Source organism: Sciurus vulgaris, assembly GCF_902686455.1.
Source record: "Sciurus vulgaris genome assembly, chromosome: 12".
Taxonomy (NCBI): Eukaryota; Metazoa; Chordata; class Mammalia; order Rodentia; family Sciuridae; genus Sciurus; species Sciurus vulgaris.
Window position 1 is genome coordinate 103,474,750 of NC_136473.1, and position 10,611 is coordinate 103,485,360.

At 47.2% G+C, this 10,611-nt stretch overlaps 1 long non-coding RNA gene across 1 annotated transcript; it reads left to right on the forward strand.

The window, feature by feature from the left end:
• The first annotated feature begins 469 nt into the window (after positions 1 to 469).
• LOC306641093 lies at positions 470 to 8,183 on the forward strand. The gene is made up of 3 exons (XR_013758022.1): positions 470 to 3,821; positions 7,238 to 7,347; positions 7,448 to 8,183. It is a non-coding gene; the product is annotated as an uncharacterized lncRNA (long non-coding RNA).
• Positions 8,184 to 10,611: the final 2,428 nt, after the last annotated feature.

The following is a 10,611-nucleotide window of genomic DNA, read 5'->3' on the forward strand; positions in this document are numbered from 1 at the left end:
TGGGCAGCTGGTCGGCGCTGCTCCTCTGGCTCAAACTGGGTCGATCATGGCTGGTGTAGTGTAGTTAGGGGCAGGACAACCGGGGATCGGCTGGTCTGGGTGGCCCCATTCACGTGTCTGGTGTTTGGGGGCTGCTGCCGAGGTGTGTGAGATGGGGCCCCGTCGACCTCATCGTTCCCCAGGCTGACCAGGCTTGTTCTGCCCTGTGCCTGCCTGAGCAAGTTTCCATGAGAAAAAGTAAAGGCACCCAAGTTCTTTCTGAAACCTGCTCTTGGAACTGGCACGTGGTCACATCTGACATACTTTGCTGTTGGCCAAGGTAGGTCACAAGACGAGATTCAAGGGAATGGGAAAACAGACAAAAGAATCTTGACAGGAGGAGAAAATGTGCTCTGCAAAGACGTGGGAGGAGTGGAGAACTGTGACCTTCTGTGACCTCGGTACTATGCCTTCTGTAACCTCGGTACCATGCTCCCAAAGGGCACGTGACCAGTTCTCTTTGGCATAGTTCATTTCTGGTTGGGAACAGATGGAGGAAATGGCAGGTGCGAAGCCTGGGACTCCTTCATCATGAGATAAATATCCTTGGCGTAGAGATGGGTGTTGGTGCAAAGAAGCTAATTGTGACAGAGGGCATCAGAAGACAGCAAAGTACAGTAAAGTTTGGTGAGGATTTATTTCAAAGAGCAAACTTTTGGGCGAAGTTTACAGTTCCCAATAGGTACTAGCTATTGTTCCATGGAACCTACCACCAACTTGGTCACCAGTTCGTCAGCAAATAGTTGCTAAGTATTTACTGTAGACCAAGAGCCAGCAAAAGTGCCAGGGAGTATCAAGAATAAGGCAGTTTGCCTTTGAGATACTTTCAATCTATTAGCAAGATATGCTGTTTCCAAAACAGAGCCAGTAATACAAGCAATAAAATGTAACAGACTTGAAAAAGTGACCCACAGAGTTTGCAACAAAACATTTAGTTCTGTAAGAGAATTTTTAAAAATACGACTGTATTGTCAATATTATAATGAATCCAAAGAAGGAGATTCACTTTTCCTAACTAGGCCACCAAAGTACTTAAATTCCCCAAAGGAAGGAATGTTGATATTAAAATTCAGTCACAAGGGGCACCCTACCAAGTAAATTTCCAAGAGATTTGAAAGAACACTTGTGAACTGGAAATAACTCCACTGTTTGAAACGGTAAGAAATGCGGACAGGTTGCCAGATGGTCTGAACTGGCGCCTCCCTGCCTGCAAACTACCAATAACCAGAGCAGCGCAGTCCATGTGTTGACGTGAGAATCAGCTGATCGAAATCATGGCAAAGCACTGTGAAAATCGCCGGTGGTGGACGCTGGCCACTTTCCAGTGGCTCCTGAAAGGGAGGAAGGGTCCGATGACATGGAGTGATCACTGAACCTGCTCATCAGGCGGCTGGCGGGAGGCCTGGTGGCGAACAGAAGGCGGCTTGTAGAAGACAGAGATAAGGGAAGCGAAAGAACGAGAAGCCGTGTTACCTTCAACAGGGGCACTGGTGGCATTTTGGGCAGGATCATGCAGTTTTCGGGATATTGGCATGACTGGCCCTTGTGGAACTAAGTGCTGTACCCCACTTCCCCCGACTTGTGAAAAGAACAACTACTCCTGTGACAAATGCCAACTCACTTCCAAACTCTGTGTCCCCTCTGGTTGAGAAGTCACTGAGAAAGGGAGCCACAGGCCCTTAGCAATCAATATTGCCAGGAGCTGAAAGGCAGGAGGGTCTGAAGATGGGGTAAGTGAAAGTTCTGATTAGAACGACGCTTGCGTAGCTGTCAGCCAAGCCGATGGGTTTTTCACAGCGTTTTCAGATGATTCTTCTGAATGTTTGCTTTCAGTTAATCACGGCTCTGCCCAAAAGCCTTCAATGACTCCCTGTGTCTTCCAAATGTAGACACATTCCTCGGCTGGACACTCGCCTTCCCTCCAAAACCCATTTCCGATCCTTCAGCTTCCTTTTTCTTCCAGGGATGTTTCTGGTTCCAGTTGAGAGAGCCAGATACAAGAATGACCCAGGGTGACCGAGATGGGAAACGAAGCAATCAATGTTGAGCTACATGTAACTGAGAATTGTCACAGAGAGTGTCAAATGGGGTGGCTCCCCAGCATAGCCCTCGTGGCTCTGAAGGGGGACTTGTTAGCAGTAGCACCCCCAGGTGCAGCAGCTCACTTTCCCTCTGCTGTTGTCGCACTTAAAACCACCTCTCCAATGTTCTCTTGGTCAGTTTTCCTATCTGGACTGTGAACATTTGTCCAGTGCCTGCATCTTGTTTCTGTATGTATTCCCTGCCTCTTCAGCCTGTTTTTCTTAGTGGGTCGTCATTTCTGGGGGACAAGACTGCAGTGGTAGATGCTAGGTGGAATACAGGATTGGTCACTATGTGAAACCTGCCAGATGGGTCTTTATCTTCTTTCACTGGTAAGGAGGCAGTCTCAGAACATTGAATAACTTGCCCACGTTGCAGCATTAGTAAATCTCTGAGCTGGGATTTGAACCCAGTTCCAGTGGATTCTAAAGCCTGTCTTTTTAACCTGGACCTAGTGCCTTGCCTATATAACACATACTGCTTTTTTTTTTCTCTTTTTTGCATGCAGCCTCTAGGGGATTGAACCTAGAGGTGCTCTACCACTGAGCTTCATCTGCAGCCTTTTCATTTTTTATTTTGAGAAAGGGTCTTACTAAGTTCCTGAGGTTGGCCTTGAACTTGCCATTCTTTTTCCTCAGCCTGCTGAGCAGCCAGAATACAGGTCTGTGTTACCATGCCTAGCGTGTCTTTTCTTTTTCTCTTTTCTAAAAAAAAAAAACAAAAAACAAAACAACAACAACAACAAAACAAACAAACCAGAACTTCAGAACTTCTATCTGAATCACTGGGGGAGACTGGCGGCTTATCTAGTGAATTACGTGGTGGAAACACTTTTCCAGGATCTGGGGGAAACATCAGAATCATATGGAATGTGATATTCCTGGTTAAAAAAAAATTGTGCAATCCCCAGGTGTCTGCACTAAGAATTCATCTCAAATTCTGTCTTATTTCCTTTTCCAATCTTTTCACGTGCCTGGGGAGTCACTGTGGGCAAAAAGTGAAAGCACAGAGCCCAGAGCACCTGCTGTATTCCTGGGAGAAGTCATGGGGCAGCCCTGGGATGCCCCACCAGCTGTAGGCTGAGGCTGGACAGTGGAGCCCCTGCAAACAGTGAGGCCAAGGGCGCCCTGCAGGCCAAGGGCACTGCAGGGACCTGCTCCAGCTCACAGCACGCTTGCTGTCCCCATTGCTTCAGTGGGGAATGGTGAAATTCAGACATATTTTAAGTGGGTTATTCTGGAGCCACGTACCTCGTGGATGGGGGCTGGGGCAGAGACTGCAAGATAAAGCACTGCAGGAATAGAGACGGCGTGACACGGGGCTGAAATTAGACAATGGAGATGGAAGCTAGGGACAGATGGTGTAAAGATGGTACAGAGCGAGCACCGGGACTCGCCTGGCTGTGGGCAGTGATAGAGGGGGCTGAGCAGGGAAGTCAGACGTGGAAGCTCATTTGGGGAGAAAAAGTTTAATTTAAAACAGTTTTAGCATTTTGGATTCTTTGAGTATTTTCCCAAGGACCAAGTTGTAAACATTTCCACTGCGGAGATGATCCCATTTCTTGCCTGCCAGAGACCCTGTCATGTGGGAAAAGCCAATCTTTTACCCGTCTATTCAGGACTCCTGAAGACAAGACGAGCCTTCTGTTTCCAGTGATCTCGGGGCCTCGGGATGAAGCCAGCCTCAGGATAATAAATCAGGTAATTATCTCCATCCTTCCTATGACAATAATGGTGTTGAGGCAGGCAAAAATTCATCAGAGGCTGCTTCACAAGTCCCCAGGGAGACTCACGATAAAGGAGTCGATTGTCAGAATCCGCCTCTGCGGCATCACACCAGGGCTCTGCAGTGACGGCCGAGGGCCACATTGTGCCTCCAGAGGAAAGGATTGTGGAGATGAAAAGGAGAAAGACACCTCCACCCTAAGCCGATACCCCCCAAGGCTGCGTGGATGGTCTGGATCAGTAATTAGAAACACAGTGCAATAAATATTGAAAGAAGCTTCTGTAAACATTCTAGAGGACAATGAAATTAGAAGTAATAAGCAGATGGGCTTTTATTCAAAGCAAATCATGCCAGATGGACCCAGTACCTCTTTTTTTTTTTTTTTTTTTTTTTTGGATAAAAGTACAAAGTTGGTAGATGAAGGGAAAATGGCATGCTTGATGTCATATGTTTGAAGATTGTTAAAACATTTGAGTCTTCCAAGAAGTCTGATTTGCAGAATTGGTTCAGAATGCCTGGAATAGAAGCAAATACCTGACCGAAAAAAAAAAAAAGTTGGATAAAATGCTACTAATTGGGCAAAAAGAAAAAAAAGAAAAGTTCCAGAACCCTGAGCTGTCCCTCAGGAGGGGACTTCCAAGGGACTGTAGAACTTTGGAGCCTGAAGGGATTTAGAGATCATCCGTTGCAGCCCCCTCATTTAAGGATGAGCCAACTCAGGCTCAAGAAGACAGTGATTTCACGAAGCTGGGCTGGAATAAGGGCTGCTGGACACTCAGCTGTGCAGCATGAGGGCCAGGTCTTCTCTCCGTGGTGTTTCTGTTTTCTGGGAAGGAAAGCAGCGTGCTCAGGTCCGGCTGGGAAGGAGCCTAAACACAGAAGGCAAACAGCCCGAGACACGGTCATGTCTTCAAGGAGGATGGCCTCAGATGAAGCGGAGGTGGGGCTGGGAACCACTGGGAAGCTTTGTCACAGGCCACACCCGAGCTCCCTGTTCAGGTTTTTTTTTTTTTTTTTTTTTAATAGTTTTTTTTAGTTGTAAATGGAGACAATTTCTGTATTCACTTAGTTTTACGTGATGCTAAGGATCCAACCCAGTGCCTTGCACGTTCAAGGCAAGCGCTCTACCACTGAGCTATAGCCCCAGCCCCCTGGTCAGGTTTTGAACCACTTTAATGATATTAACTCATTCTTGCTGTGAAACACACAACACCCCTTTTTGCAGGTGTGAAATGTCAAACAGGGATTCTGGGACCTGGTCACAAGGGCGCCCAGCACAGGCAGGCCCTCTGCTTCTGGTTGGTGGGTCAGGCTCTGCCTTGCCTTGCCTTTAATAACTTCTGGTGTAGGCCTGGACATCCCCTGACCCTCTCTTCCTCCTGGGCTGGACCCAGGCGCTGTCCTTGACATTAGGCCTTCCTGATGTCCCAGCCTGGTCCTCGCAGGAACCCTCTAGGGCCTGCTCCCATTCCTTCCACTCTTCCTCAAAACACGTGGCCTCCTTGCCTGTATCTGCCAAGCTCTGTGCTCACCATTTTTCACCCTCAAAAGCAAACCCTTTGTATACACTGATGTCTACTGTTGCCTTTGCGGGTGATCAGTTCACCTCCCAAGGCTGCTTCCTCATTTTAAAACCCCAAATCAGCCCGGGTGCCTGGTCTGTGACGTAGGGTGCAGAAGCACGTGCTGAATGCCACCTCTCCATGCTGAATATGAAGCAGAATGTGTTCATGAACAGGAATGTGGGTCGGGCCCTTTCCTCCAGGCACCTCCCAATGGTGTTTGCTTCCTTATGTGGAATAATTGTTGCCCCCAAAACCAAATCTGAACACCCCTTTCTCTACCCAGAGGACAGGTGGGATCCAGTCTTTTGAATGGGAGCAGATTGAACTTGAAGGTGAATGGCTAACAAATGACTGTTCCTTTCACATACCACTTTCCCCTGTCCTCGTGTAAAAGAGTTTTTGCAACAGGCAGATCTTTTTGGAAAGGGAAGTCATTGATGTATAGGAGAAAATTAAAGCCCATCTATATTTCTTCTACTGCCAAAAAATAGTTCCTCCATCTCATTGGTTGAGGCTTTCTCTTCTGGGTGACCCATGAAATAACCTGTTAAATAAAAAGCGTTTGAACTTATTTTTGCCCCTTTTTTCTTTCTGAAGTAAACCTCAGTGCATTTATATTGGGACACATCCAATGACTATTTGCCACCCAATGACTGTAGTATTGCTTTCTTTTCCTACCTTCCAAGAAGGGGCATAGCCACTAAAGAGATGCCCAATTCCGCACCCCTGCCACCAAGGAAATGTGAGCCAGGGGGAAGGGCAGCATCTGGAAATTACCAGATTTGTATTTTTGTACCAATTCTGTCTGTTGGGGGCCTCAGGCAAGTGTCTTAACCTCTCTGTGCTCAAGCTGGTCCTGGGTCTGTTTAATTCAATACACCAAGACTTCCCTGAAGGCAAGAAGTATAGCTTGTCTTTATATTACTTGACATAACGGGAACAAATTTTGTAAATATTTGTGAATCATAACTCTAAATGTTGCTGAAACATTGTCACATACACACATCTATCACTAAGAAACATCACTGAACAGAGTGCCAAATGTATGTGCTACGTTACTTAACCTAATCAGCATAACTTGGCAATGGCAGCATTAGTGTAACTACTTGGTAGACAAGAAAACTGAGATACAGGAAGATAAGTGATTTAGCTCTTTTTTGGGGGATACTATGGATTGAACCCAGCACTTTGTGCATGCCAGGCAAGTGCTTTACCACTGAGCTATATCCCCAGCCCTTCTTATTTTATTTTGAGACAGGGTCTTTCCAAGTTGCCAAGGTGGGCCTTGAACTTGTTATCCTCCAGCCTCAGCCTCCGAGTGGACGGGATTGCAGGGTTGTACCACAGTGCTCAGCTAAGTGATTTACCTCCTTGCTAGCTGGCAGCAAAGTCCGGATTTGAACTTCGGCTGCCTGCCTCTATTCTTCTATTAATGTGTACTCAGGATTTATGCTCCTTATGTAATAACAGCACTTCATTGTTGTAGAAGGCTCTCTGACTTTTTAAATGTATCGCCAGGAGGCTGCTTTGTCCTGAGAGTAAGAAGAGGCCACAGACTCTGAAAGGAAGTTCCTCGAGCATTGGTGGGCCAGGGGCAGACTCTTCCTCTGGGACTGGCTCCCAGTGCTCCTGGCTTCCTAGCACCTGATCCTGTTGACCTGGCTGATGGGCTGTTCCAGGGTGTCCCCACTCTTGGGTATAGAGGCTCCGTCTTCCCCACCCAGCTAGAGTCTTCAAGCTGGCACAGATGGAGCCCCTGAAGTGCCACACCATGTTGGCCCCGAGGATGCCCCAGGAACAAGATGCGCCTTTTCCTTTCCTCGCAGTCTGGCAGGGGAGAGGGAGCTGCACAGGCGCACAGGTTGCCTCACCTGGCCTTGGGACCCGAGGGACCTGGGCTATAGGAGGTGGCCTCGCCACACCAGAGGATGAGCAGGTGAGCCCGGGGAAGGGGACCACCTATGCAAAGCCTCAGAGGCTACAGGGAGCATTTTAGATTTAGAGACTGAATTTTGCAGTTTTCCTTTGTGATCCAGAGCTTGACGGTTCCAGAAAAAGAACACATCCTCCTCCTGACCCCTCTGGTCTCCTTCAACAAGGCCGCTCGCTGCGCTCCCTCGTTCTCCGGTTCCAATACCAGGCACACTGGCTCCTGCCCCCGTCCCTACTGGCAGCATTCACTGGGGCCCAGGCCTCCCGGGGCTGACTCCTGAGTAAGGTCATTGTAGTTCTTTAGAAATTGAAGGACTCTGGGCCATACTTGCTTGATACAGAATTTGGCAATTGATAGAGAACAAGCAATGTTCTATCTCCCAGCAGCCAGTGTGTTGATCTGCTATAAATTTTTACTCAGTATCAACCGGGCACTTGGACAGTTAGTTAGCTGTGTTACTTCCTCAGTTTACATTGTTTTTTCAAATAAAGAATACCCCATGTGGCTCTTAGTTACTTAAGTTTCCTGTTAATCTTCCCATGGCTAATATGAGTGAATGCTACGTAGTTTTTCCTTTTAAATCTTTCATTGCAGTCCCCAGTTGAAAATTGGGTCTCCTCCCTCCCTCCTTCCTCCCTTCCTTCTTTTGCACACTCTCATATGCATTTTTGATAGGTTTGATTAATGTCTCTAGAGAAAGAATAGATTAGTTTTCTTACCCCATAATTAGCATGACAGCAGGGCGAGGCAGAAGCCCGAGCCCAGGCAAGATGGGCTGAGACCCTGGCTTCATTCTGGTTTGTGACCCCACCCCTGAGTTCTGGGCAATCTCACTCGCCTCAAGCTTTGGGTCAGTCCTGTTACTATCTTTGCAGTGAAAGATAGAAATCCTTCTGCTTTCCCAAATGCTAGGAGAGGTTCCTCTAAATGTCCTCCCTATTGTCCCTGAAGCAAAAATATTCCTTCCATGGTGAAATATTGCATGCACAACTTTTTCTGGCTTTCCATGTCTTTTTTCCCCTCCAGGTTTTGCAAAGTAACTCTGAAACCAGCTTCTGCAGTGAAGTGCATCTGCCCAAGGGATATTTTTTACCCTAAAGAACAACTCCCCTAAGAACCCAATGGTTACTTTTTGCAGAGCTATGCTATTGTTATTTGGGACTGGTGGATTGCCAGTCATTTCTACCAGGAAGGAAAATGCTAATCAGGGCCCTCAGTGTGGGGGACTGGGGGCTCACACCTCCACACTTCACTTAGGCACGTGAGGACCATGGTTCCTGACTCTTGTTTTTGCAGGTCCTCTTGGGACGCTGCTGGAAGAAGCTCTGGAAATGGAGAGAACCTTATTCTAACAGAGCCCATTGTAGTACATTTTCCACCAAATTACATTAGCATAGAAAACTTGGATTATTGGTTTCATCTTTACTTGTTGTGGTTTCTGGGCAAAAGTCCAGTTTATGGAGACACAGAGAATATATGCACCTTGGAGTAGAGGGTAGTTGATGCTTCTCTTGATTTTAGAGGCTGGTGATATGATCCAGGAAGGAGGTTTGATTGGACAGTCTGATCTTCTCCACCCGTTGACCCTGGTAGGCTTCACTCAAGCCCCTTATGGTATAGACCTCCCTTTCCCCACCCCGACTGGAGAGGCTGGCAGGGGGGACAAGAGGGCACCTGCCCCTGGTTATGCACCTTGTCAGGTAGTGGATGGCTCTGTATGGGCACAATCTCCTGTGGGACATGATATCCTCATTTCAAGAAGAAGAAATTGAGGCTGAGCGAAGCTAAGTACTTGTTGCAGGCTGCCTAGAAGCAAATGCAAGATAAGTAGCTATTGCTTTGAAGACCAGTTTGACATTTCCTCAGAAGGTTAAACAGAGTTCCACAGGAGCCAGCCATTCTACTCTTAGATAGATATGCATGAGAATTAAGGATGTGTTTACACAAAATTTGTAGGCAGATGTTCCTAGGAGTATTATTCAGATGACCCCAAAGCAGAAACAACCCATGTATTCATCAATCAACGAATAGAAATATAAAATGAAGTCTGTGTATTCAATGGAATATTACTGAGCGGTAAAAAGAGAAGAACGTTGATACATGCTAAGCCCGGATGAACTTTGAAAACATGCCAAGTACGAAGTGAGTCACAAAGACCCCACGTATTGATTCTGTTATACAAAATGTCTGGAATGTATAGAAAATAGATTAGTGGTTGCCAGGGGCTGTGGGGCAAATGGATTAATGGCTAATAGATAACAAGATTTATTTTTGGGGTGATGAAAAATCTCCCAGAATTGATCCCAAGTTTGTTTTTAAATTGGTTCTAAAACTGATCTTAAAAATAGTTGTCCAACTCTGAATATACTAAGAATTATTGAGCTGTGTACTTTAAATGGGTGCATGGTATGGTCCCTGAATCGAATGTAAATAAAGTTATTTTGAAAGTTAGTAACTGCTGGCCACTGCTCATAGAGGGAGGTGATGACAGCTCAGGCTGGGGCGTGGCTGATAGGCTCCTGGGGACAGAAACCCAAACTGCAGCAGCAGAAGCAGCAGCCACAATAGCAGCATGTCGCTTTTATCAAGTGTTTACTAAATGCCTGGCACTGTGCTACGTACTTCATGTGCATTATCTAATTTAATCATCACATGAACCCCGGGGGGCTCAGTGTTGCTGTGTCTTATTTTCTAGAGGAGGAAACTGAGAGTTGGAGGGTCTTGATAACAGCAGTGCTACAGCTACAAAGCCTGGGGAGCAGCTGTGTTTACTTGTCTAGGTCCCAGCACGGTAGTGGTGGCTCGGGAGTAGGACTTGAGCTGGAAGGTCTGGGTTTGGATCGGAATTCTGCCGCATGGGTCTGGGTAAAGGTGAGCGAGTTGCCCAAACCCTGGACCCCGGCTTCCTCATCCATGTAACAGGCAAGGAGTACCCAGCTCCGAGGGTCGAGTGAAGCTAGGGATAATTAGCAGAAGCCCCAGAGCAGTGTGTGGCAGGCAGTCAGTGCTCATCACAGGTACACTGTTACTGGTGACCACCTCTGTGGGGCGTGGCAGCGCAGGGATGATCATGGGCCAGCTACAGTCAGAGCGAGACAGACACAGACATAACTGAACCAGGAGCATGGTGAAGGCAGGCAGAGCGGAGGCGTCCCACCTCGAGGTCTGCGTCTTGGGTCTTAAGGCTCTGGCAGGGGGGCGGCCATAGCAGAAGGACTTTCCTCTTTCCTTCAAGGATTCAGGCACACGTAAGAATCATGAAACCTG